The sequence below is a fragment of the Triticum aestivum genome, chromosome 3D (assembly GCF_018294505.1).
Source record: "Triticum aestivum cultivar Chinese Spring chromosome 3D, IWGSC CS RefSeq v2.1, whole genome shotgun sequence".
Lineage (NCBI taxonomy): Eukaryota > Viridiplantae > Streptophyta > Magnoliopsida > Poales > Poaceae > Triticum > Triticum aestivum.
Window position 1 is genome coordinate 422,527,390 of NC_057802.1, and position 6,000 is coordinate 422,533,389.

The following is a 6,000-nucleotide window of genomic DNA, read 5'->3' on the forward strand; positions in this document are numbered from 1 at the left end:
TGACTAGCTCGTTTATCAAAGATGGTTAAGTTTCCTAACCATAGACATGAGTTGTCATTTGATTAACGGGATCACATCATTAGGAGAATGATGTGATTGACTTGACCCATTCCGTTAGCTTAGCACTTGATCGTATAGTATGTTGCTATTGCTTTCTTCATGACTTATACATGTTCCTATGACTATGAGATTATGCAACTCACGTTTACCGGAAGAACACTTTGTGTGCTACCAAATGTCACAACGTAACTGGGTGATTATAAAGGTGCTCTACAGGTGTCTCCGAAGGTACTTGTTGAGTTGGCGTATTTCGAGATTAGGATTTGTCACTCCAATTGTCGGAGAGGTATCCCTGGGCCCACTCGGTAATACACATCACTATAAGCCTTGCAAGCATTATAACTAATGAGTTAGTTGCGGGATGATGTATTACGGAACGAGTAAAGAGACTTGCTGGTAACGAGATAGAACTAGGTATTGAGATACCGACGATCGAACCTCGGGCAAGTAACATACCGATGACAAAGGGAACAACGTATGTTGTTATGCGGTTTGACCGATAAAGATCTTCGTAGAATATGTGGGAGCCAATATGAGCATCCAGGTTCCGCTATTGGTTATTGACCGGAGACGTGTCTCGGTCATGTCTACATAGTTCTCGAACCCGTAGGGTCCGCACGCTTAACGTTCGGTGACGATTTGTATTATGAGTTTATGTGTTTTGATGTACCGAAGGTAGTTCGGAGTCCCGGATGAGATCGGGGACATGATGAGGAGTCTTGAAATGGTCGAGATGTAAAGATCGATATATTGGACGACTATATTCGGACATCGGAAAGGTTCCGAGTGATTCGGGTATTTTTCGGAGTACCGGGGAGTTACGGGAATTCGCAGGGGAGTATATGGGCCTTATTGGGCTTTAGGGGAAAGAGAGAGGGGAGGCTGCCCCCCCAAGGCTTAGTCCGAATTGGACTAGGGGAGGGGCGGCGCCCCCTCCTTCCTTCTCTTCTCTTTTCCCTTTCCTTCTCTCCTACTCCTACTACTTGGAAGGGCTCCTAGTTCTACTAGGAAAGGGGGAATCCTACTCGCGGTGGGAGTAGGACTCCCCTACGGCGTGCCATAGAGAGGGCCGGCCCTCCCCCTCCTCCACTCCTTTATATACGGGGAGAGGGGCACCCCTTGGAGACAAAACAATTGATCATTGATCTCTTAGCCGTGTGCGGTGCCCCCCTCCACCATATTCCACCTCGGTAATATCGTAGCGGTGCTTAGGCGAAGCCCTGCGTCGGTAGCATCATCAACACCGTCATCACGCCGTCGTGCTGACGGAACTCTCTCGCAAAGCTCTGCTGGATCGGAGTTTGTGGGACGTCATCGAGCTGAACGTGTGCTGAACTCGGAGGTGCCGTGCGTTCGGTACTTGGATTGGTCGGATCGTGAAGACATACGACTACATCAACTGCGTTGTCATAACGCTTCCGCTTTCGGTCTACGAGGGTATGTGGACAACACTCTCCCCACTCGTTGCTATGCATCACCATGATCCTGTGTGTGCGTAGGATTTTTTTTTTTGAAATTACTACGTTCCCCAACAAGCTGTTCCTCGGGGTCAAAGTGTGGATCAGTGCCACTGACATGTGTACCTACAGGCAACCAGTAAATGGTAGAAACTGCAATTGCACAAATGATGTGAAATACTGTAAGACATGGGATGCAGCTAACCTCGACGGCAAACAACAGCATCGGTCGTTATGACCGTGCGTAAGTACATGGACATGCATGTTAAGTAGAACAGGGTTAGCATCCACCAAAAATAACAAATGGGCAGCATCTCTAGTATATCTTCATTGCGGAGAGTAGCATGGTAGCAAATGGACAGATTAAAAAATGGATACAACTGTTAATTGCAACAGGCTTAACAACATACTAAGTCATGTTTTATAAGTTTGTAGCCATTAAAATACAACTGATTAAAAATGGATTCAACTGTTAATCGCAACAGGCTTAATAGACATTGAAACCGGTACTGATAAAAATGCAATTGGCATAGTTAAACATCACAAGGCAGGTGCTGCCAGAGCAGAGAATGGCCCAGATGTCTATAAAAAGGTAGGGAAAGTAGCAAAAACGTGTTAGGCGTGTTTACTAGAACATGCTTAATACATCGACCGTACAAAACATAGCCATTAATTGCAACTGGTATTGGTAAGATTGAACTAGTGAGTACATACTTGGTAAGTCCTGAGAGGTAGTTGCTGGGGCACTTCATCTTGGCCAGAGCCCGCCCAAAGTCAGCGACAACGGAGGCGAGCTGTTCCTCCGGGTCGAAGCGTGGATCAGTGCCACTGACATGTGTACCTACAGGCAACCAGTAAATGGTAGAAGTTAAACTGCAATTGCACAAATTATGTGAAATACTGTAAGACATGGGATGCAGCTAACCTGGACGGCAAACAACGGCATCGGCCGTTATGACCCTGCATAAGTACATGGACAAGCATGTTAAGTACAACAGGGTTAGCATCCACTAAAAATAGCAAATGGCCAGCATCTCTAGTGATATCCCGAGTCATGTATTGTAAGTTTGTTGTTGGTATTGGTGAAATTGAGCTGGACACGATAATATTTGAACATCACACAATGTGCGGTACTAAAATAAACAAGGCACGAACATGCTTAATACATCAACCGTACAAATCATAGCCGTTTGATGACCCACAAGTATAGGGGATCTATCGTAGTCCTTTCGATAAGTAAAAGTGTCGAACCCAACGCGGAGCAGAAGGAAATGACAAGTGGTTTTCAGTAAGGTATTCTCTGCAAGCACTGAAATTATTGGTAATAGATAGTTTTGTGATAAGGTAATTTGTAACGGGTAACAAATAATAAAAGTAAATAAGGTGCAGCAAGATGGCCCAATCCTTTTTGTAGCAAAGGACAAGCCTAGACAAACTCTTATATAAAGGAAAACGCTCCCGAGGACACATGGGAATTATCGTCAAGCTAATTTTCATCACGCTCATATGATTCGCGTTCGTTACTTTGATAATTTGATATGTGGGTGGACCGGTGCTTGGGTACTGCCCTTTCTTGGACAAGCATCCCACTTATGATTAACCCCTATTGCAAGCATCCGCAACTACAAAATAAGTATTAAGGTAAACCTAACCATAGCATGAAACATATGGATCCAAATCAGCCCCTTACGAAGCAACGCATAAACTAGGTTTTAAGCTTCTGTCACTCTAGCAACCCATCATCTACTTATTACTTCCCAATGCCTCCCCCTAGGCCCAAATAATGGTGAAGTGTCATGTAGTCGACTTTCACATAACACCACTAGAGGAAAGACAACATACATCTCATCAAAATATTGAACGAATACCAAATTCACATGACTACTTATAGCAAGACTTCTCCCATGTCCTCAGGAATAAACGTAACTACTCACAAATCATATTCATGTTCATAATCTGAGGGGTACTAATATGCATAAAGGATCTGAACACATGATCTTCCACTAAATAAACCAACTAGCATCAACTACAAGGAGTAATCAACACTACTAGCAACCCACAGGTACCAATCTGAGGTTTTGGGACAAAGATTGGATACAAGAGATGAACTAGGGTTTGAGAGGAGATGGTGCTGGTGAAGTTGTTGATGGAGATTGACCCCCTCCCGATGAGAGGATCGATGGTGATGATTTCCCCCTCCCGGAGGGATGTTTCCCTGACAGAACAGCTCCGCCGGAGCCCTAGATTGGTTTCACCAGGTTCCGCCTCGTGGCGGCAGTGTTTCGTCCCGAAAGCTTCCTTATGATTTTTTCGAGGGCGAAAGACTTCATATAGCAGAAGATGGGCACCGGAGGCCTGCCAGGGGGCCCACGAGGCAGGGAGCGCGCCTAGGGGGTAGGGCGCGTCCCCACCCTCGTGGATGGTTGGTGGCCCCCCTCTGGTTGATTCTTTCGCCAGTATTTTTTATTAATTCCAAAAACTGCCTCCGTGAAGTTTCAGGACTTTTGGAGCTGTGCAGAATAGGTCTCTAATATTTGCTCCTTTTCTAGCCCAGAATTCCAACTGCCGGCATTCTCCCTCTTCATGTAAACCTTGTAAAATAAGAGAGAATAGGCATAAGTATTGTGACATAACGTCTAATAACAGCCCATAATGCAATAAATATCAATATAAAAGCATGATGCAAAATGGACGTATCAACTCCCCCAAGCTTAGACCTCGCTTGTCCTCAAGCGGAAGCCGATAACGAAAAATATGTCCACATGTTTAGAGATAGAGGTGTCGATAAAATAAAATACGGACATGAGGGCATCATGATCATTCTTAGAATAGCAATATATATATATATTGTCATATGATTTCTTATGCTAAAGTAACAATCTATTCACAATGTCAAGTATGAATCTGAAACTTCATTGAAAACTAACAAACTATAATCTCAGTCATTGTAGCAATTGCAATTTATCATAACATCAGAAAGATTCAATATAAGAGCTTTTCAGCAAGTCCACATATGTGACAGCCTGGATTTTGCCTTCTCTCTTTTTCCGGACTTGCCTTCTCTCTTCTTCCGGACGTGGTTTTTACCGTGGTTTTTGCCCTGACTTGATTTGGATTTTGGAATCATTTCAAATGGACTTGTCACTTGGGCATATCCTTGACTTTCACCCAAGTGACCTATCTACTTTATTCCTCTAATAAATCCCCAAAATAATCAAATGAATATTTTTCATAAAAGAAAAATATTTTTCTCTCTGAAATTCAATTCAGAAACTTGTGCTCCAAAGCAACCCCAATTTTTCTTGCCCAGAAAAATCTGAAATAATTCCTGAATATTCTTAGAACCTTGGCACACCTTCCCATGCAAAAATATTGCATCACTTTTTGTAATATTTTTGCTGTAGAAAATCATTTCAATTCTGGGCTAGAAATGCACTTTGTACAACAAGTGCATTTTTCCTTTAGCTTTTGGCCTTGATCTTTCTTGAGCTTAAACACCCTTCTAAGAAACCCTAAACCCTAGGAGATCAGCCCTAATGGCCTTCTAGAAGGTGGCCAAACTTGGCGACCAAGTTTCTGGTCAGAAACTTGCCAGCTTGGTTTAGTCAAATCTGGTCGGCCTGAGCATGAGCTATCACCACTCCTAGACTAAACACTGCACGGACGAACGCATAGACAAGGTTTGGCCGCGCCTGGGTGTCGTCTTGACCATGCCAGCTTGGTGACCACGCGAGGACACGACGCCTGGCAGCGTCTCGACGCGCTCTGGCTGGCGTTTTCCCCTCTGTTTCGCGCGTGCTCATTCCAGCGCTCGCCGACGCCTGCCGCGCCACGCCACCGACCCCAACCCATCACCCTTGACCGCTCCCTGGCGCTCACCGACACCGGAGCCGCCGCAGCAAGCACGGGCGCGTCGTGGCCAAAATGCCAGAGTGCGCGCGTGCGCTTGTCCACTTCCTCCACCGCCTCCTGTGCTCGTTCGCGAGCGTGGGCAAGCTCCTGCGTTGACGCTGAGTGTTTGCCCCCTAGCTTTGGAGCTTCTCGCCGCCGTTCGCCGTGTGTCCAGAGAGATCCGGCGGTGACACGTCCCCCCTCCTCGCTCCGGCTATTTATAGCGACCCCGCCTCGAATCCTAGCCAAGCACCACTCCAGACCACCTCCACGAACACGTAGAACGACCCCAGCTCGGTCGGGCAGGCCTCTGGCCGTCGCCCCGACCAGAGGACTCTGGCGACCCCTACAGTCCAGCCGCCGCTCTCTGGTGCCTCTCGAGCTCAAGCAACTGCTTGGGCGGGGCATTGGAGTTCTGTTGGTGCTGCCTGGACGCCGCTGAGCACTCGAAGCCGCCCCTAGCCGTCGTCTTCAACCTCTCCGGCGAAATCCGTCCGCCACCGTAGCTTGCGAGCTCAACCGCGAGCAGTTCCGTCCACCCCACGCCAAGCCACGGGTACAGGCAGGTGCGCCACGAGCCCCGGTTCAATCC